This window comes from Schistocerca nitens, chromosome 4 (genome assembly GCF_023898315.1).
Source record: "Schistocerca nitens isolate TAMUIC-IGC-003100 chromosome 4, iqSchNite1.1, whole genome shotgun sequence".
Lineage (NCBI taxonomy): Eukaryota > Metazoa > Arthropoda > Insecta > Orthoptera > Acrididae > Schistocerca > Schistocerca nitens.
Window position 1 is genome coordinate 897,423,159 of NC_064617.1, and position 24,025 is coordinate 897,447,183.

Consider the following 24,025-nt stretch of genomic DNA (forward strand, 5'->3'; position numbering starts at 1 on the left):
TTTATTTCTTTTATATTAAGTATTTAATGGATCACATAAGTGGGGGGATGATATGAGGGACTACGCTAGATTTTAGCTACTGAAGAATTTGAGTCTGGTATGTAACTGTATTTTATCAAGAAGATCTTCAAGAAAATCTCTTTAATTTGTTAATTTTTGTTTCTAAAGTGATGTAATAATTTTTTAAAAGATAGTTATCTGAATATCTGAACCGATTAACGTTCCTTTGCATAGGGTTTGATGGATTGCTTCACCACTAATATATGAGAAACTATGTTGTAATTTGGCATTTGTTAAATATTTTACAGTGATATACAAATACGTTTCTTGATTTTGAATATTATATAAAAAAGGCTTTTTAAACTACTGTATTGAAACAAAATTCTGTCAGTTAATTCCTAATGCCCTTTTGTCTATACACCTGTAAGGATATGTAATGACATGACCTGCCGTGATTCTGACTTGTGATGAAAATGGTATTTAGACCAGAGTGTATTGCTGCTATTGGATAACATGGTGTTTACGTACCGTTCTACGTAAAGTAAATTAATTGTGATTGTGTAATTTTCCTTACATTTTAGCACTGAAGATGGCTATTTATAGTCAAAATCTAGATTTGCAAGGACAATAGAAAGTAATGGAATTGCAATCGACTGCTGTGTACCTCTCCTTCCTCGTTGGCTAATTTACCGGGAATGTCGTTTTCGCTCGGCACAAATTTCACCAAAAGGGTGCGACACGACTTGTACCCTGCAATTTCTAACGCCGGAGAATTTCCGCGCAGCTATATCGGCTTATAGGTAAATGGAATGTGTGAGCGGTTATCTGGACTCGCGTTCCTCGGCCGCGCTGACAAACTGCCCTCCCAGAGGGTGGAGGGACTCTGGAGGGCACGTCTCCTCCCTCTGCGCGTCAGCCGCAGCTGGTGCTCGATATTTCTTAGGCAGCTTGCGCGCGCGCCCCGTGACCGAATCTGAAACTGCGCACCCGTGAAAAATGCGAACCGCTCTGTAAAATATTCCTTCAGAATCTGTATAGCTGCGCTGCTGCGCCGTAAATCAGTGTCTGTGGGAAATCTGAAATATGACGGCCACATGCCACGCATCCCTCCACGTGGAAGATCAGCGAAATCTCTCTCCGGGTTCATGTACGTGAAGCCCTCTGCAGGACCGTGATTTACCGGGAGACGTATCCCTCGTGTATTCTTAATATAATACGTCATTCCACTACGGCAGTTTTAGAAAACGCTAATAAGGCCGTTTTTAAATTGTGTATGTTGACATGATCACAGGATATAACAAGGAAATCTCGAGTTGACCAAAACGTATCTCGACTATTTCAAACATTGCTGCTTAACGGGAGGTTTACTATCTATTGGTTCAAGAAATCGATTTTTTTAAAATTGCATTTTTGGATCCATAAAAGTGTTTAGAATCCACCTCTGAAACGGTTTTTCCGAGTACGGAACTGAAATGTTTGTTATTCGCGGTTGTACAAAAAAATGCACCTGCCTGAAATGGGCCTTATTCACCCACAAGTTTTTTTTTCTTTCGGAGGAGGAGTTATTGTACCGCGGCTTGAGAGGAAACACTCAAAATTCAAATGAAAATTTGAACACATGTGTTTGGAAGTTAGTCCCCAAGCATTTGCATTCTGGTGCGATGCCTGTGGAGACGACGACTTTCCTGTCAGTGAGCAGCTTCAACGAAGGGTGTCCAGCAATTCTGAAGACCATGAAAACGATGGACGTCACCCTGGGACTCTATTCGACGCAATTCGCCAAGCATTCGGACGACCAGCGAATTCAAGCGACCGAAAACCGCTTGTCACCGGCCGTACGAGCGGCTCTGGAGCAGCGCAGGATGGCCCAGATGCAGCAGAACGCCCTCTATGAGGAAGAGGAAGGACTAGTTTATGGACTCGGAATAGCAGATTGAACGTACGTTCCATAATATTGCATTTACACGTAGTCAAAACTCCAAACACGTTTTCTCGAAATGACATTTTTATCGCGCGGTACGGTAAATTCAAATCTACTGAACCGATTGACAAGTTTCTTTGTTTCTGACGAAGCTAATTAAATTGTCTAGGAGTTGTACCACTTTTATTCCGATCCATCAAATATAAATATTTTTACTTGGCCGGCGAAGTCAAAAAAATAAATGAAAAAACCCTTTTTTTCAAATGGCCGCCATTTTGTTTCCTATGGTCCAAATAACTTAAGCAAGGTACAATTCTTAAACAATCTTATATACTTCGCTAATGTCAACTCAATTTTGATTTCAGACGAGCCAGCTGACCTGTGACATACCGCGCGTGGAGGTCTACATCGAAATTTTGTTTCGTTCCGACGGCACTTCCGCCTTTGCTCTTCGACATTTCCGGTCGAAAAAATTCCAGTTTGTATATCAATAAACATTTTGATCAAATTTGACATTCATATCTATAACACATCCAGAGAAAAAAAATTCTCAAAGAACATGCTATTTCGGGCCAAAGATAGTAAACCTCCCCTTAAGTGGTGAAACCACATTACGAGGATGTTTGACACTGACTTTTTGGGACTTTTTGGGTGGAAAGAATTAAGTAGAATCTAATCAACTTTTGACATCATTTCATTAATATTTTGAACAGTTATTGTGAATTTTTAAAATAATTTCACCCCAAAATAATAAAGTTACGATGTGATATCCGCTGAAGGTTGTGAGTATAGTTCTCCTATTGCGTGCAGTGTAGCCACTCCGATTTTCATCTGAAATCAGAAAGGTTTCAATTTTAAATTAATAACTAAGGACTAAGAATATGAACCTCAATGCAGGTGAAAATAATGAAAATTAAAAATTTTGCAGGCGTTGGAACAATGTACTTCGATATTTACGATTTTTTTCGATAATTATGCAAAGAAAAATACCCTTAAAATCATGACATCAACTCACAAGTTGGTTCATATAAGTCGTTATTTTATAAGTAATCATACTATCAATTTTCATAATGATCGGTTGTACACTTTTTGAGTCACACTGCACGGAAAAGTGAAAAAAAGTCATTTCGAGATAAACGCGTTTGAAAAATGAATTCTCGGAAACCAACAATAATGTAAAATGCTTACTTGTTCGGCATAATTGGTGCTTTGCGTGCCTACTACAAGTCCTGCCTCCTGAAATGACCATCAGAAGGGAAGAATTTCCTTCATTGAATAAGCCCGTTGATAAATACGACACGAGTTCGACTTTTAGTCCGGAGTGCAAGTGTTTAGGACCTTATCGCCAATGGAATTAAAACTTTCATTGGAATTTTGTGTGTGGCCACCTAAACATCTCTCCAGTAATTTATCCCTTGATAAATCTTCATATATTGTAGCCTGTACCCGATGTACACTCGATTCTATGATCATAAAATGTAAAGGAATGCGAATTTCGCTTTGAAATTTTGACAGCGTATTCTTGGATAGTTATACTAACGACTTATGCAATACAAGAAATATCATTTTAGGAACCTCCTAATGTGGTTTCCCCCCTTAAACCTTGTTGCATGAAGCTTACTACTAGTCGAGGATGATAAACGTACGAAGATCAAAAATTTTCGGCTAATGTACATGCAATCTAAGACAACGAAAAACGATGCAAAACGAAATATTATTCGAAATGGGACGGAAATCTGTAGCTGTGATTTACATACACAAAGAAATGATTAAAATTTCGGAGAGCTAGCGTGATTTATTCAAGCGAAACTGCTTCCCCAACTTAACAAGTCAATAACACATTGGTCCACATCTGGCCCTTATGCAAGCAGTTATTCAGCTTCACGTTGATTAATAGAGTTGATGGACGTCCTCGTGCGGGATGTCATGCCGGTGAGTTAGATCGCCAAAATATCGAACTGGTTGAAGGGACCTGCCCATAATGATCCAAACACTTTATTGGAGAGACATCCGTCAACTATTCTGGCCAAGTAGAGTTTGGCAACCAAGAAGACCGGCAGTAAAAACTCGCGTGTACGGGCAGCCGTTATCTTGCTGATTCGTAAGCCCAGAATCGCTTCCCATGAAGGACAAGAAAATGGTCTGTAGAATATCGTCGACTACCGTTGTGCTCTAAGGATGCTGCGGATGACAACCAAAGGCGTCCTACTATGAAAGTAAATAGCATACCAGACCTCACTTCTGTTTGTCGGGCTGTTTGATGGGCGACATTCAGGTTGGTATCTCACCTCTGTCTAGGGCGTCGCCAGGAACGTCTTTGTTGGTCAACGGGATTCAGTTGGAACTGGGGCTCATCACTGAAGACAATTTCACTCCAGTCAATGAGTTTCCAGGCCAAAGACGTGTGTGGAGATGCCCCAGACGGCGATGGGGTACAAAACTGGCTGTCGCCCGCCATACCGTCAGACAGTTCCATTTCTTTTCATAGCAGGACCCATTTTGTTGTTATCCGCGGTACCCTTGCTGCACAGCGCCAAGTCAACGATATTCTACATCCCGTTTTGTTAACCTTCATGGGAAGCCATCCTGGGCTTACATTTCAGCAAGATAATGCCCACCCACATACGGCGTGAATTTCTACTGCTTGCCAAACCCTGTTTTGACCAGCAAGGTCACCAGATCTCTACGCAATTGAGATCATCTGGAGCATTATCGGCAGGGCCTTCCAACCATATCGGGATTCTGACGATGTAATGCGCCATTTGGATGGAATTCAGCATGATGTCCTCCAAAAGGACATTCAACAACTACAACAGTCAATGAGGCGCCAAATAACTGCTTGCATAAGCACTGACCAACGCTTTATCAAATGGTTCTGAGCACTACGCGACTTAACCTCTGAGGTCATCAGTCGCCCACAACTTAGAACTAATTAAACCTAACTAACCTAAGGACATCACACATGCCCGAGGCAGGATTCGAACCTGCGACCGTAGCGGTCACTCGGTTCCAGACTGTAGCGCCTAGAACCGCACGGCCACTCCGGCCGGCACCAACGCTTTATCGACTTCCTCAATTTGTGAAGCTCTTTCTCTCATCCAATTTTTCTGAAATTAAATCATTTGTGTGTCTGTACATGTACCTCATGTCTGCTGGTTTACGTCGTATTCGGAAAATTGTTTCATGATCCATCTTTTTTTTTTTTTCGTCTTAGGTTGTGTTATGTAAACACTATGGTGGCAGTGAAAACCATGCCCATATTTACACGTAATTTGTTTTAAACAAAAGTTCGACAGTAAATAAAACTCCGTAGGCAGGTCGGAAAGTTGAGGAAGAATACGAGGTGTGGCTAGAAAAAAACCGGACTAGTACTGGTGAAACAATAAAACGAATGCAATAAGGGTGAAAGTCGCGTGGCCTGTCACGTGACTCTCGCTCCGCCTACTGCTCGAGTTTCATCTGCCTCCTGCACTCAGTCTGCCCGTGGCGTCTGTTTTAAGTAGTTGACGTTTTGTCTGTGCGTCGGTAAATGTTGAGTGTACAGAAAGAACAGCGTGTTAACATCAAATTTTGTTTCAAACTAGGAAAATCTGCAAGTGAAACGTTTGTAATGTTACAACAAGTGTACGGCGATGATTGTTTATCGCGAACACAAGTGTTTGAGTGGTTTCAACGATTTAAAGATGGCCGTGAAGACACCAGTGATGACACTCGCACTGGCAGACCATTGTCAGCAAAACCTGATGCAAACATTGAAAAAATCGGTAACTTGTTCGACAAGATCGCCGTTTAACAATCAGAGCAGTGTCTGAGTTAACAGGAGTTGACAAGGAAAGTGTTAGGCAGATTCTTCATGAAAGTTTCAACATGAACAAAGTGTGTTCAAAAATGGTTCCAAAGTGTCTCACAATTGAAAAGAAGGAACGCCGAAGAATGATTTGTTCTGACATCCTGGAAAACATTTAAATTGATCCCACCTTCTTACAAAATGTTATTACTTGCGATGAATCGTGGTTTTTTACTTACGATCCCGACACTAAACGCCAATCGATGCATTGGAAAACTCCTGGTTCTCCACGACAAAAAAAAGCACGAATGTCAAAATCGAAATTCAAGGCAATGATGATTGTTTTTTTTTTGACATCAAAGGGATTGTGCACATTGATTGGGTACCAGAGGGACAAACAGTGAATCAGCATTACGACATTAGCGTCCTGGCTACCCTACATGAGCGAGTACGGAGAAAACGGAACGATTTGTGGAGAAAAAAGTCATGGATCCTTCACCAAGACAATGCCCCAGCTCACAGTGCGTTGTCAGTGAAGACGTTTTTGGCAAAACACAACATTCCCATCTTAGATCATCCACCCTACTCACCTGATTTGGCCCCCTGTGACTTTTTTCTTTTCCCTAAAGTCAAGTCAGCTTTGAAAGGAACTAGATTTGAGACTGTTGAAGCAGTAAAAGAAAAAGCGACTGAAGTAATGTATGGACTTACCGAAAATGATCTGCAGCATTGCTATGAACAGTGGAAAATTCGTATGGAGCGGTGTAGAGACCGAGGAGGAGAGTACATTGAAGGAGATAACATGAAATTGTAAATAATTGTAAATAAATGTTTTTTCCAGCATCAGTCCGGTTTTTTTCTAGCCGCACCTCGTATCCCACTAACGATGAGTTCGTTATACACTCCTGGAAATGGAAAAAAGAACACATTGACACCGGTGTGTCAGACCCACCATACTTGCTCCGGACACTGCGAGAGGGCTGTACAAGCAATGATCACACGCACGGCACAGCGGACACACCAGGAACCGCGGTGTTGGCCGTCGAATGGCGCTAGCTGCGCAGCATTTGTGCACCGCCGCCGTCAGTGTCAGCCAGTTTGCCGTGGCATACGAAGCTCCATCACAGTCTTTAACACTGGCAGCATGCCGCGACAGCGTGGACGTGAACCGTATGTGCAGTTGACGGACTTTGAGCGAGGGCGTATAGTGGGCATGCGGGAGGCCGGGTGGACGTACCGCCGAATTGCTCAACACGTGGGGCGTGAGGTCTCTACATCGATGTTGTCGCCAGTGGTCGGCGGAAGGTGCACGTGCCCGTCGACCTGGGACCGGACCGCAGCGACGCACGGATGCACGCCAAGACCGTAGGATCCTACGCAGTGCCGTAGGGGACCGCACCGCCACTTCCCAGCAAATTAGGGACACTGTTGCTCCTGGGGTATCGGCGAGGACCATTCGCAACCGTCTCCATGAAGCTGGGCTACGGTCCCGCACACCGTTAGGCCGTCTTCCGCTCACGCCCCAACATCGTGCAGCCCGCCTCCAGTGGTGTCGCGACAGGCGTGAATGGAGGGACGAATGGAGACGTGTCGTCTTCAGCGATGAGAGTCGCTTCTGCCTTGGTGCCAATGATGGTCGTATGCGTGTTTGGCGCCGTGCAGGTGAGCGCCACAATCAGGACTGCATACGACCGAGGCACACAGGGCCAACACCCGGCATCATGGTGTGGGGAGCGATCTCCTACACTGGCCGTACACCACTGGTGATCGTCGAGGGGACACTGAATAGTGCACGGTACATCCAAACCGTCATCGAACCCATCGTTCTACCATTCCTAGACCGGCAAGGGAACTTGCTGTTCCAACAGGACAATGCACGTCCGCATGTATCCCGTGCCACCCAACGTGCTCTAGAAGGTGTAAGTCAACTACCCTGGCCAGCAAGATCTCCGGATCTGTCCCCCATTGAGCAAGTTTGGGACTGGATGAAGCGTCGTCTCACGCGGTCTGTACGTCCAGCACGAACGCTGGTGCAACTGAGGCGCCAGGTGGAAATGGCATGGCAAGCCGTTCCACAGGACTACATCCAGCATCTCTACGATCGTCTCCATGGGAGAATAGCAGCCTGCATTGCTGCGAAAGGTGGATATACACTGTACTAGTGCCGACATTGTGCATGCTCTGTTGCCTGTGTCTATGTGCCTGTGGTTCTGTCAGTGTGATCATGTGATGTATCTGACCCCAGGAATGTGTCAATAAAGTTTTCCCTTCCTGGGACAATGAATTCACGGTGTTCTTATTTCAATTTCCAAGAGTGTAGAAGGCGCAGAAAGCTGGTATTAATGAAGGGTAGTGAAGACAGTTGGCCGTGGTCTTGTGAAAGAAACCATCCCTGTGATTGCAAGGAGTGCTTTAGGTAAATTACAGAAAATCTGAATCTGGATTGGAGGGCGGGGATTTGAACGCCAGTCGACCCGAAAGCGGAACCAATGTCCTATCACAGCACCAACTGGCCATTCTGCAACACCACTGACACACGGCAACGTCAGTACATAAAACCATAAAACTGCATTTTTCTGAAGGAGTCATCGCCAATGTGCGCAACCAGGATTAACACTCGCAGTAAAGATCTAGTCTCGTATTTGACAGTTGTCATTTTCTGCGCCAAAAAACTATAAACCCATTCCCTTTAGAAGATTGCATGGGAACAAAATTAACTCGACGAGTGGGTGAAGCATAAGTGTGTTTGTTATAAGTTAACAGTAAGTTGTGTATAACATCAGAAACTCAACTGCATTTGATACGCGGTTAGACATTCGTCTCTCAATGAAACTGGAATGTGTTCATGTTTTCAGAAGAGATCAGGAACTGCGACTGGTGGTATCATTTTATCAAAACTTTTAATCGCCAAAGCTTAGTGTTTCACATCCGTCATGGGGAAAATGTTGTTTGGAATCTATTTATTTCAATACTTTTTTCTGACGAGTGTGTGCTTCTGTAGCTACGTACGTGTGTGTTTGTGTGTGTGTGTGTCTGTGTCTTGCAACGTATCCTTTCTTTATTGACAGAATAACGCTTGGAAAACATATTTAAATGTTACAAAAACGTATGCCATGCACTTAAGAATGGTTTGCCTGAGGAAAGATACGTCACAAGTGCGATGGTCCGATGCAGTTACAAGTCTAAAATATACCAAGCAAAAATGAATTATCGTGAATAGCATCAACAGGTTTTTCTTCACCCTACAAATGCCATCACATGTATCTTCTGCAATTTGATGCATCAAGCCGCGGTGACAGTTGTACATCCTCGTTGGCCTGAAAGCATCCTTTGACCTCGTAAACACCATATTGACTTTCACGTAAAAAACGTGGTAATAAGTATTAGATCGGACGTCAAGAAAATGGTTGTGCATCTCCGAATTTGTATTTATTTGTATTTAAACGACATTAATCGATACAGTATTCAGTTGTTCTGCTCTCAAATAATTCGTCCACGATCCTGACACTTATATCTGAAACATAAAAGAACTCGCCTTACTGATGGGGTCAACAAGACGACTCTACAAGTGACTTGCAGACATTATTTCCATTAACTTAAGCTTATTATTCAATAAATAGTACAATATACAGGATCTCTCGAAAAATATCTCCTGTCATGTCATGTTTAACAGCAGAAGTGACATACCAGTAGAGGAAGTGTCTTTACACAAGAAGAATGAAAGTGTCACAGAGAGAGTCTTTTTAACTTCTTGCTTGCAATGGTTATGCACTACGTGTACACGATGCAGTCACTTTAATGTGACCACCGCCAATCTTGAACGTCAACGTGGAATAGCCACTCACAGGTGGCGGATGGCAGCACTAGAAATGGAGGGTGCATAAAGCATATTGGCGGTACGCGGAAACGCAGCGATTTATCTGACGACCAAATGGGCATGATCATAGGCTTTCGGGGCGATGGTGGAGCGTTTCCGAAACGGCTAAGTTTGTAAACTGATTGTGTACCACTGTGGCTAAAGTACACCGTGCAAAATGGTACCATTCAAAACTTCCGCAGCGGCTATTGTGGCCTGCCACAGCCCGTAGATGACAGGGGTCAACTACGATCGCGCAGAGGTCGATGTGCAAACAGACGTGCAGCGGTTCAGTGGATGACCACCTAGATGAACCAAGAGGCTACCAACAATGTCTCCTCGACGACCGATCAGCAAACATGGCTATGTATGGGCCTCCGCAGTAGGAGCCTGGTTTATGCACCCATGTTTACCGCTGTTCATCGGCTACAAAGGATGGAATTTGTACCCCGGCACCACAATTGGACATCCACGGCCGCCTTGTCATATGAATCATGCTCAGTGGTACAGATGGCCATTGGCATGTACAGCCCTGCAACCATCTTCAGAAGGGACCATCTCGTAGCAGGGAGCATTGTGGAGTGGGGAATGCTTTCGTAAGATTTCTGGGGGACCTCGTCATTCTGGAAGGCAAAATGGGTCAACGTAAGTATGCATCTATCTTTGGGAGTCATGTACACTGCTACAAGTAATTTGTTTTTCCCTCGTCACTGTAGTAAAGGAGTTTTGCTATTTGGGGAGCAAAATAACTGATGATGGTCGAAGTAGAGAGGATATAAAATGTAGACTGGCAATGGCAAGGAAAGCGTTTCTGAAGAAGAGAAATTTGTTAACATCGAGTGTAGATTTAAGTGTCAGGAAGTCATTTCTGAAAGTATTTGTATGGAGTGTAGCCATGTATGGAAGTGAAACATGGACGGTAAATAGTTTGGACAAGAAGAGAATAGAAGCTTTCGAAATGTGGTGCTACAGAAGAATGCTGAAGATTAGATGGGTAGATCACATAACTAATGAGGAGGTACTGAATAGGATTGGGGAGAAGAGGAGTTTGTGGCACAACTTGACCAGAAGAAGGGATCGGTTGGTAGGACATGTTCTGAGGCATCAAGGGATCACCAATTTAGTATTGGAGGGCAGCGTGGAGGGTAAAAATCGTAGGGGGAGACCAAGAGATGAATACACTAAGCAGATTCAGAAGGATGTAGGTTGCAGTAGGTACTGGGCGATGGAGAAGCTTGCGCAGGATAGAGTAGCATGGAGAGCTGCATCAAACCAGTCTCAGGACTGAAGACCACAACAACAACTCGTCACTGTGGCATCTACCAGCAGGACAATGTGATGTGTCACACAGCTTGCAGTGTACTTGCATGGCTCGAAAAGCATCAGGATGAAGGTAATGTACTCTCCTGGCCAACAGACTACCCAGATTTAAAACCAGTGGTGACTCTGTGGGACCGTTTCGATCAGACTGTTCACGCCATGGACACTCAGTCGATGAACTTTAGCATAACAGGCCACGGCGCGGGAACTGCCGTGACTCCACATCCCTATTAGTACCATCCTGAACCTCATTGTATGTCCGGAATGCAAAACGTGGTTATTCAGGTTTTTGACAGACCAAAAACAAATTGAAACACTTATAATCAGCTATCAAGTGGACTGTCAGGAGCAAAAAGAGCAAGAGCAGTCTGTAACGTTAAGGGGAGGTTTACTGTCTTTGGCCCGATAAAAGCATTTTCTTTGAGAATTTCTTTCTAGGGATGTGTCCTCGATATCAATGTCAAATTTGGTCAAATTGCTTATTTATATTTCCTCTACGAACTGGAATTTTTTCGACCGGAAATGTCGAAGAGCCGTTGGAACAAAACAGAATTTCGGTGTAGACCTCCACGTGCGGTACGCCACAGGTCATCCGGCTCGTCTCAAATCAAAATTGAGTTGACGTTAGCGAAGTATATAAGATTCTTTAGGAGTTGTACCTCGTTTACGTTATTTGGAACATAGGAAACAATATGACGGCCATTTGAAAAAAATAGGTTTTTTTATCGATTTTTCGACTTTGTCGGCGAAGTAAAAATATTTGTAGTTGATGGATCAGAATAAAAATGGTGCAACCCCTAGAAAATTTAGCTAGATTCGTTGGAAACAAAGAATCCTGCCAATCGGTTCAGTAGAATTGAAATTACCATACCGCGCGATAAAAAAAGACATTTCGAGAAAAACGCGTTTGAAGCTTTGACTAAATATAAATGCAATATTATGCAACTTACGTGCAATCTGCTATTCCGGGTCCATAAACTAGTCCTTCCTCTTCGTCAAAGAGGGCCTCCTGCTCGATCTGGGCCATCCTGCTTTGCTCCAAAGCCGCTCGTACGGCCCGTGACAAGGGCTTTTCGGCCGCTTGAATCCAGTGGTCGTCCGAATGCTTGGCGAGTTGCGTCGAATAAAGTCCCAGGGTGACGTCCATCGTTTTCATGGTCTTTAGAATTGCTGAATACCCGTAGTTGAAGCTGCTCACTGCCAGGAAAGTCGTCGTCTCCACAGTCTTCGCACCAGAATGCAAATGCTTGGGGACTAACTTCCAAACACATGTGTTCAAATTTTCATTTGAATTTTGTGTGTTTCCTCTCAAGCCGCGGTACAATAACTCCTCCCCCGAAAGAAAAAAAACTGGCACGTGAAAAGGACGATTTCAGGCAGGTGTATTTTTTGTTCAACCGCGAATAACAAACATTTCCCTTCCGTATTCGGAAAAACCGTTTCAGGGGTGGATTCTGAACACTTCTATGGATCCAAAAATGCAATTTAAGAAATACCGAGTTTTTGAACCAAAAGATAGTAAAACTCCCCTTAAAGAAGCAGGTGTGTGAATCATTTAAGTATTATCTATGCAGTGAATTCTCGAATTTCGTCACTGTGAGACATGGCGTCAAGGTCAAGCTACTTTTTCTCCTACCTAGGAACGACAGTGTGACAGCAAGAGAAACGCTGGAAAAATGGCAAGAAAGCTTTGGAAACCATTTCGAGTATATATAAACATCCTGACGCTATACCACATATAATGGAATTATTAAACTGGATGTTCTACTAAAAAAGAGCTGCTTTATTTTAGCAGCTTTGTGTGTACGACTTTTACCTTCTGGATTTGGACATTACGCAAGATTTTGCCGGAGTTTTTGATAAATGGATATGTGTGACTATCTAACATCAAACCACGACTTCTGCTTGGAAGGAGACTGCTAGGGAAAGAGAAATGTGATCGAGGTGAATGATAAGACAACTGGGATTGATTGTTTAACATGGATGATCTCCAATTGTAAAATAAGGGTATCTGACAGATTTGTATGTCAAATCATAAGCTCAAGAGTGGACAAAGTAATCGATAACCACCTTACAGATTTTATAATATGTTCAGACAAGCAATTACGAGAAACTTTTGCGTCAACTTTGACTAAAGAACATGGTGTTACCAGGCTGGAAGCTGCAATACGCAGCTACAGAATGGCTCGTGTGTTTGATTCTGTGCAAAAGTATATAAGTGTTTTGACCTCTAACACACAATATTTACAATGTACAATACTTTCCACTGTATTTTGTGCCAATCACGTCCATATGATATCATTTAACAAATTATTCTGCTGTTTGTCTACTGGTGTAATAAGGAAACACGAAAGTTGGCTTGTGTACTAATAACACTTCCTGAGAATACAGAGAAACGCTTATAAATTATATTCTGTCTGCATACAGTGTTAATTTTCTACCTGTTAACTTCGCGAGATTCATGACACTGACTTCTACACAGTAGTACACAGAGGTGCTATACGGAAACAGCTGAAACATATTTACCTCAATGGTGACATTGTTCTCCACAATATCGTCAGATATAGACGCCGAATTAGAACTGGTATCCAAAAACGCTGTTACCCTGCAAATCCTACGAAAAAGAGTAAATACTAGTATATCGCACACAGAATTAAACCATTCGCCATTATAGAAATTACGCCTTTAAGTACAGTTACTGTGCTATGTGTGCGAACATGAGACTGAAAATGGAAGACAACAAAGCAAAAAAAACGAAAACTGGTGTATATGTCAAAGACAACTGCTATAAATGAAGAATGTAAACTGCATTTGGAAAAAGAAAAAGCTATTGCAAATTGCTTCAATCACAATGCATGGCGAAATTTCGCTATAACTGGGGAATATAACATATATGCATTTACTGTTAACAAAATGGCTCTGAGCACTATGGGACGTAACATCTTAGGTCATCAGTCCCCTAGAACTTAGAACTACTTCAACCTAACTAAGGACATCACACACATCCAAGCCCGAGGCAGGATTCAAACCTGCGACCGTAGCAGTCGCGCGGTTCCGGACTGACGCGCCTAGAACCGCTCGGTCACCGCGGCCGGCTACTGTTAACAGCACTGGTAAGTAGCCATATGGTGAGTCCTGGCCGAAAATGGAGGGCTGCAGAATGTTTATTACTTTAAAGGTCACACGAGAAAAAAACTTGTTTATAAAGCTGGAGTCCTACCTGGATCTGCTTACAAATGTTGGTTTCATTGTATCTAAATATGCTGGACTGGATGTTGTGCACCTAACAACAGAACAACCGTCTGCAGAACTTAAAACCAACGGAACAACATCATTTAATGGTCACTCGTTTGTAAAAGTTGTAAATATGAAGTTGTATACGGAAATGCCACAAGAATGTGCTGCAAAATAGCTGGTAGCGTACACCCAGGAAGATGTGAAATGTTACTTAAAACAATAATGTTGTGGAGTGTACTGTATCTCCTGAGGTGGTCATGAACTCGAGGTGTGTAAAGGCCATGCATCGATAATTATTGTATGAATAGCTGGCGAAGCATGCCAGCGAGTAAACAAATGCATTATATAGAATTTCATGGACAGTCGAGATTCTGTGTCTAAACTCTCTATTATTTTGTTGCCTTCTTCTGTTATTGGACTTGAACTTCAGACAATCGTTCTTTTCTCTTCAACTTGCTGTAATAGTTTATGCAAGATGGAAAAGAAGAAAAAAATATAGTTGTTCATAGCTTAAAATTTGTGTATGGTATTTAATAATGTATTTTGTTCAATCTTACTTGGCCTGAGTACATGTTGCCTTAACGGAATATTGACCATTGTTAAGCGCTATACTAGAAAATAATTAGTAATTTTCTTTCGGCTCATCTTCGACAAGTGCCGCCGGTTAGGACACTAAACTTTCTTTCAGATTCCACGAGAATTTGAGAATATTCCTTCTTTGTACCAGTCAAATTATTGGCTGGACAAAGTATTGTAAGAGTCCAATGTAGATTTAAATTATAATTTAACTATTAAGCTGGATGTTATTAAAACAACAATAGATAAAAACAAAGAGAATGTGGTTTTCTGTGTGTGAATGTACATATAAGAATCAATTAAGTTTGAGAATATATTATGCTTTCTTATTCACTGCCCAGGCAAAATCCTAGTGTGCCATTTTCGATGATCTATATGTCTGGGATGTAAGTAGTTGTGCAACCTTGACAAGTAGCTGAAACTTGGAAGCTGAAAGTGTAGCGAACCCATATATGACTTGGAGGGCCTACAGTCCCAGTTTTCTTTTCTTTTATATCCATAACACACATGACACCTAGGATTTTGATTTATGCTAAGGTAGTTGGTACTGACTTTTTCATGTGGATGATCTCCAATTGTAGAGTAAAACCTATACAATATATTTATGTGTGAAATCACAAGCCCTGAAGTGAGGAAAGTTATTGGCAATCACGTTACAGATTTTATAAAGTGTCCATATATTATATGCGAATAGGGGGAACTTCAAAATCTTTCTTGGCTAAAGAACTTGGTGTTACCGGCTGCAGACAACTACATGGGAAATTTTGCGTTTGATCCCTGTGCAAGACGGTTTAGCTGTGTAGACAGTGACCTGTACCTTTCTTTTCAACTATTCTGTTATGAAATGTAATTACGTCACTTTGACAATTATTGGCAATTCCTGATCGCTACTGCTGCTGTAATTACATTATTTCGTCTTTGTTTTCCGTGTATAGGGAAGTCGATAGCTTTGTCTCTGCAAACTGGCTCTATCATACTGCCAGACTGAAATTTTGAAGTACCGTATCTCATAATATTTACAGTTATTTCGTTTAAACTTTGCGTATGGGAGTCCTAACATGGACAAATAATGGTCGAGGGCTCGATATTAAACCCTCGACCGTGCTCAGTGAGCTGAGTTCGGGCTCCCAGGCAGCGCTGTGCTGCGCGCTCGGCCAAAGGCGCAGGGCCCAGCAGTTGGCAACGTTGTGAAGGCTCTACAAAGAGTATTTAGAGTTTCAAACCAGCCGAAAGGGCCCACTTCATATTTCCACATTCGTTTTTGACGATAGGTTGCGAACAATAGCTGTTAATGAGATGAACAAAGATGCTCAACGGTTTGTAATTTCACTTGTGGTACCGCTCTCATTTCTATTCTTTGTTCACAATATTATTCCTACACGGCATGCTTCAGAAAACCGATTTTCAAAATCATCGCACAAGGAAAGAAATTCTTGAAACATTTATTTTCCAAAAAGTATTATATAAACGTTCACACCTCCCTAAAGACCTTCATTAGTCTGTCGAAATAAGTCAATTGTAATGTGCTTATTTTCATTACTGTAGCCAAAAGCTTCGAATTGTAGGCAAATTACAACCGCAACAATCACTTGATTTGAGGGAAGTGCCCCGAAAGGTGTCAGAAGACACCGTGCTGCAAGAAAGCACCGTGAAGCATGCGAAATATTACGCGGGTGGGAACAGAGAGCAGTGCAAGGAACAGTCCAGTCAAGTGGTTAAGAGTATATTACAGCTGAGGCAGCGTCAAGCGGTGGTAGAATCTGTAACGTCATTTAGGCTGTGGCCTAAGCAAATTTTAGAAAACAACAACTACCATATCTACATATCTGTTCGTTATAGAGAATAGAATAGCTTCAATGCATGTTGCGACATTTGTTCGACATTTATGGCAGTGGAGGATGATCGCACAACGTCTTGCGTCAGGGGTATATTGTCTTTGCAAGGTGTAGGAAATCAAATCTTTGTAGTAGTGATTTTGCTTATATTGTGAGAAACATGTATTTTATTGAGCTATACAGACAAGTTAGATGTTGCAGTATTTGATCTGTGCTTGTAACGTATGAGATGTCTCACAATATATGGAAATCTGTTTTATTTATTTTCTGATATACTGAATATGAATTGTGTTTAGAAAAGTTACATCTCTCATAGTTACATGTGTTTACATTACAAGCAGTCCACTACCCACAGTAGTTTAACTGACATTTTGGTAATAAAATCCTCCCATCACTAATAAGACAACTGCATTTGGCGTGTGTTTGTTGTGGTGTAGTTCGTTACATGTTTTTCTTTTCACAAGCCATAGTTTCCGGAAATCCAACTGCCCATATCGAATAGACACTTTACGTACTAAGATACTATTGCAATGCGAAATCACTATGTTCATGCTGCTAATGTTTTTACTTTCTCTTGTGTGCTATCTATATCAAATTTTGAAGTTTCTACCGGATTGTCCTACATGAAATTTGTGGCATGTATTACACGAAATTTTGTAACTGCTGAGGTTGTTGTGTATGGGAATTTTCGAGCTGCCCTTGTGGGTTTTGTGTTTGAGTCTGTGTGTGTTTTGATACACAAAGCGGCTGTCGATTTTCTTCACTAATTTGTTAATATTCCTTAAGATGCTTCCTAGATAAATTGTGATTACCTGAGAAAATCAAAAAAGCAAGACGTAAAACCCATAAACGAAGCACTAGAAATCCTCAATATTACGTAAATGGAGCAATCATGAACATCCCTGACGAAATAGACATATATATTGACAGGCATACAGCAACCCCACAAATTTACTCAGTGAATAAACCAACCTAAAGCACAAAAAGTACAGAGGAAACTTTATTCACATTATGAAGCAAGAAAACGATAAATAATAAATCAGAGACACTAAATAAGACATATCCATAGAAACAGAGACAGCGACATGATTCAAATGGCTCTGAGCACTATGGGACTTAACATCTTAGGTCATCAGTCCCCTAGAACTTAGAACTACTTAAACCTAACTAACCTAAGGACATCACACACATCCATGCCCGAGGCAGGATTCGAACCTGCGACCGTAGCAGAGACAACGACATGGAGAGTATACAAAAAAGACATAACGGCAAGAAAACATCACAAATCATAGACAATAAGAAAAGTATTACGATAAAATAAAAATATGACATAAAAAATCTTAACTAGAACAAACACAAATTCCAGGCAAAAACCATTATTAGAACTAAACTTATAAAAATAACAAATAAACAACCGAATTTCCACACTTCACTTACTTGTAATGATAGCTATGTAAAAAAGGAATATCGCTGATCCACTGTCATCCTAGCTGTCAAGAGAAAAGTATCATACATAAAAACTGACCAAAGTCAGATATATATCTCCAATGTACATTTAAGGAGAAACTAATAATTCTAGAAAACGACAGGACATGTCGGCAACGATATTACATTTAAGGTACAAACACCAAAGGAATGTTAGAAATTATAGAGTGCAGCAATCAGTCGTTCTTTTTCAATTTTATTATGCAAATCCAGATTTCGGCTAATAGCCATTCTCAATGCGCTATTTTTTATTCTCAATGCATGTAAGCCCCTGTTGTTCGGGCGTCTGTCACAGTTCTTTTAATATTTCTTAATACTACAGTATGCACCGAGAATAAAAAGTAGCGCATTGAGAATGGCTATCTACTAGCCGACATTTGCATAATAAAATCTGAAAAGGACGACTGATTGCTGCACTCTATAATTTATAAGTCATAGACAGTCGCTGAGTGCATCCTCTTTCCGAATAGAAGGTAACCTGATGACCAAACGAATTTATTGTAACTTTTCTGATCACAGTTGCAGACTTTTATATTAAGACCAGCACTTACGTATTCACAGAGCACATGATGATGGCAATATACCGAAACTGGCTTTTCGTGAGTGATTTATAGAACAAAAACCAATTAAAAAGCAATTTAGCTGGCTGATATTCATATTAATCATGTCATTAGGGGACATATTTCGCACTTTGGGCCCCAAATAACAAATGTCATTAGGCATTGAAATCTAGTATTCAAACACATGCTTTAGAATCTTGGAGACTAATTTGACGAATATGAGTATATAGCCTATGTGGAAATTAACTTCCAGTTTCTTTTGTATTGGAAATGAATTTTTGCAATATAGTGAATCTCATTAATTGATTTCAGTCTTACAGAGTTTTTTAATGTGTTAACCTCAACTACGTCCTGGATACTTGGCGTAAAAATTCCAATCATTTCACTGCCGACATATTTTGCCGACATTTAGAATATTATGACATCTTAGCTGTGGAAAATAGTTACTTTACGTTAATACTCTGTTGTGTTTTCAGTGTAGGACCGTCTGTCGGTAACAGTGAGAACTACTTACTTGTGGTAGAACCAACGAACTAAGGACGATTTTAACAGAGGATCTATCTATTGGTATGGCACAAAGACCGAACTACGCTCGGTTTTCCAGTGCAGCCATCTGCTAGTGACAAGAGGAACTGGGATTTGAAACAGTACTTGCTTTTATTTCGCATTTTCTGGAGGTGTGGGAAAGTATTTAATGCAAAATTCCTGTTGAAAAAATACGACTTCCTAATTCTCTATTTATAGTTTGTAAGTAAATGTTGGTTTGTAATTATTTATAGGGAAATATCGATTTTTCAGTGCAACCAGCTGTTAGTGACAGAATAAATTGGAAGGTGCAACAGGACTTGATTTTTTTTGTCATTTTCTGGGCTTGTGGGCTAGTACTTAACGTAAAACTTACCTTGAGTGAACACAAATTCCTATTTTGTTATTTATATTTTACAAGCAAATGTTGTTTTTTAATTATTTAAAGAGAAATAGGTTGTCTACTCTTTCCAGTATTCCATGGCGAATGAAATGTAGCTTTAAATTAAAGTTACCGACGTGACTGATAAGCTGGTCCTCAAACGAATGCTTGGAAGTCAGAGTACTGCAAACACAGGCGACAAATTTTTCAGCAGCCCAGATGCTTTAGTGTATTTGGCTGCAGAGCAGAGTCACTCTTTGACTCTGGCATGTGACATGGTGTCGTGATTCCTGATATGGTCTTGGAGATAAGGGTACGCTCTGATGCCTCTGTTAGCGAAATATGACACACACTATTCCGTCATTTTGCGGTAGCTGAAAGTGCAGACTAAAATGTCATTTGAACGTTATCCCGTACCAGCCATTCCCTACTACTGGTGTCCGGCAGAATTTCGGTAACATTTGGTGCCAATGTGAGACCATTAATCTACCTTACCGCCCATATGATTTTCCGAGTTGTGGCCAGTTTTTTGCATGTGTCGACACCTTGCCATCTGAAGTGTCCCCGAGCCGGAGGGTGATGTCGCAGCGCGCCACGCTTTTGCACCCTCACAGAGTGGGCACCTTTGAGCCAAATTCAAACTTATGCGCCACAATGAGAGACAGTTACGGGGTTTCGAAAAAGTTTTGCACAGGGTAGTATACTTATTACAATAGAAGCTCATTCTAGGTTTTTGTAGAACAGCAAAATTGAAAACATATGGCCTTTAGATTTAATTATTAATAACATTATGCTTATAGTAAGTGCCGACTATGTTGTTGCAGCAATGTATCTATAGTACAGTTTACTAAATTAACAAATTAATGACTTTATGACACTTTTAGTGTAGTTAATTTAGTAGTTATGTTTTACCTAACATTAGATAAAATTCGAGTCTAACGTAACAAGTCATGTATGTGAAGTTAAAATTTTTCTCTTTTTGACTCTTTAGCGGACACAGCTACTTTCAGCCAATTTAAAAATTAACTGCGCTCGTTAGTATAGAAGGTATTAGCTGAGGTAAATTAGTTCAAATGCAATCAATTCCACGTTCTCGTTGCTGACTGGCTGTCGCTTCGTGGCTATGCCTGCAAGCAATGGACTTCCGTCAAATGGTCCTATATGGATCTATACTAACGACATGAGACAATCTAAGTAGCAGTCTTAGACTGTTTGCAGATGATGCTATCAATTACCGTCTTGTAAAGTCATCAGATGACCACAAAAAAATTGCGAAATGATTTAGATAAGATATCTGTAAGGTGCGAAAAGTGACAGTTGTCCCTAAATAAAGAAAAGTGTGAGTTAAAAAAAGAAATCCGCTAAATTTCGATTATGCATTAAGTCACACAAACCTGAAGTCTGTAAATTCAACTAAATACTTAGGGATACAATTACAAATAACCTAAATGGTTCAAATGGCTCTGAGCACTATGGGACATAACTTCTGAGGTCATTAGTCCGCTAGAACTTAGAACTACTTAAACCTAACAAACGTAAGGACATTACACACATCCATGCCCGAGGCAGGATTCGAACCTACGACCGTAGCGGTCGCGCGGTTCCAGACTGTAGCACCTTGTACCACTCGGCCACTATGGCCGGCAATAACCTAAATTGGAACGATCACATAGATAGTCTGGGTAGAGCAAACCAAAGGTGAACACTTAGAAGGTGCAACAGGTCTACTAAAGAGACTGCTTACACCAAGCTTGTCCGCGCTATTCTGGAGTACTGCTGTGCGGTGTGGGATCCGTATCAGGTAGGACTGACGGATGACATCGAAAAAGTTCAAAGAAGGGCAGCTCGTTTTATACTATCGCGAAATAGGGGAGATAGTGCCACAGGCATGATACGTGAATTGGAGTGGAAATCGTTTAAACAAAGGCGTTTTTCGTTGCGACGGGATCTTCTCATGAAACGTCAATCACCAGTTTCCTCCTCCCATTGCGAAAACATTCTTTTGGCATCCACCTACATAGGGAGAAATTACCATCACGATAAAATAAGAGAGATCAAGGCTCACACAGAAAAATTTAAGTGCTCGGTTTTCTCGCGCGCTACAGTAGAGAGATAGCTTGAAGCACAGTAATCACTAGATCACGGATTTTTAGGTCGTAAAAAAGTGTGTTTTAGGCAGCTAAATAGGCTCCTTCAGTAGTTCATTTAGACTATATAAAACCTAAAATAGGCTCTAATAAAAATCATGCAGAGAAAATAAAAATAAATTAAAATACACAGTGTTGCCAGTATGAACATCTTATTAATGGCCGCCTGTTCTGAACAAGCGAATGGAATCGACCGGTGCTTCAGATGAAAACATCTCAATACTGGCAAATTATTTTTCGACCCGGAAATTCACGTATAATACGTTTCACGAAACAGAGTAGTTTGATAGGACTGCCTGCGATGTGATTGACAAGTAAGTGTCCCTCTTGGTAAGTATGGAAGTGTGATTATGCATGTCAATCACATCGCGATTACGGGCAGCATGGGGTTCACACCTGAGCCTCAGGACGTGCCGTAGCAGCGCATGTCGGGTGTTTCAAGCGTCAACTTCGCGTCTCAATATCTCGGAATGTAATGGGAATATTGCAATGCAATCAACGCCATTGTGTATGTGCTTTGTCATACTATGGATTGCTGAAGGAAAAATATAGGAGGTCCATTTAAAAAAAAAAAAACATAAGTTTGTGTTAAAAACACATATGCTTTCGTTTTAGAATGTTTCCAAATATGTACATTCATGAGCCCCAGCCCTACATTGATGCCGGTGAAAGTCGTTTTCCAATAGCTGTTACTGTTCCAGAGATATTTTGGGTGGACAAGATAGCTGGGACACCTTGTATACGAAGACAGTAACTTGTTCTCGAAAGAACAGTTACTGTTGATAACCGTGCAGCTTTTCCCTGGAATAAATGAAGACTAACTGAAAACCTCAGCTGCCGTCAGGTGTTGCTAATATACCTCGATGTGGACAGCTGAAAATGTATGCCCCGACCGGGACTCGAACCCGGGATCTCCTGCTTACATGGCAGACGCTCTATCTGTGCGAATGCGCACAGGTTGCCCAAACTCTTACGGGAATCGCCAAAGCGTGCGCGAGTAATGAGTGGTTGGGCAAATGTCTATAAGGTACAATACATATGTAGAATTGTGGACAGTTGGCAATGTGAGTCTCACGGGAAGCGTGCAAGGGGTAAGTCCCTGCAGTCGCGCTATTCATCTGTGTCCTCGGTGGCTCAGATGGATAGAGCGTCTGCCATGTAAGCAGGAGATCCCGGGTTGGAGTCCCGGTCGGGGCATACATTTTCAGCTGTCCACATCGAGGTATATCAGCAACACCTGACGGCAGCTGAGGTTTTCAGTTAGTCATCATTTATTCCAGGGAAAAGCTGCACGGTCATCAACAGTAACTGTTCTTTCGAGAACAAGTTACTGTCTTCGTATGTATATCAGTATTTGGTTGTGGAACACACGAATAGAATAGAGAGAGTGAAATACGCCGTCTTGGTATCTCCAAAAAACGTACCAGGGTCGGTTGGAACACGATGCAAAGTTGATACCCTTTCCTAATTCACTTATGCGAAGTATCGAAAATATACCGACAAACTTCGAGAGTTTATTGTCCACGTCTTGAGGAAAAGAGTGAGGATAGGAGTCAATATCCGGAAACATCATCGAATAACATGAGTTCATATTCTCAGTTTGATTCTCAAGGCACCCTCCAAAACCACTGTAAATTTGTCGTTATATCTTTGTTACACCTCGTATATCGCTAATCTTTCGTGCAGCGAATATACTCACGTTGCCGAAGACCGTAGGTCACTCCTGTTTACAGAAAGGGCAAAATAATTCTAACGGTCTCGGGTTTATATTTACTTTCGTACTGCACACTTACGATGCGTCGCATCTTGGAGATAATCTTCTAACCTGTCTTACAAAAGTTGTTAAATATTTGGAGACTGCAGTTACTTACATATATCGCAAATGAACGGATAGTTCAACTGCATACACACTTACTCTGAAGCGCCAAATAAATTGGCACACCTGCCCAATATCGTGCAGGGCCCCGCCAGCACGAAGAAGTGCAGCAACACGATATGGCATGGATTCAACTAATATTTGGTGCTGGAGGGAACTGAAACCACGAATCCCGCAGGACTGTCCATAAATCCGTGAGAGTGCGAGGGGATGGAGATCTCATCTGAACAGTACGTTGCAAGGCATCCCAGGTATGCTCAATAATGTTCGTGTCTGGGCAGTTTTGTGGCCAGCGGAAGTGTTTAAACTCAGGAGAGTGTTCCTGGAGCCCCTCTGTAGCAATTCTGGACGTGTGGGCCGTGACATTGTCCTACTGGAATTGCCCTAGTGCGTCGGAATGCCCAGTGGTCATGAATGGGTGCAGGTGATCAGGCAGGATGCTTTTGTACGTGTCATCTGTCAGAGTCGCATCTAGACTTATCAGGAGTCCAATATCGTTCCAACTGCACTCTCCCCAC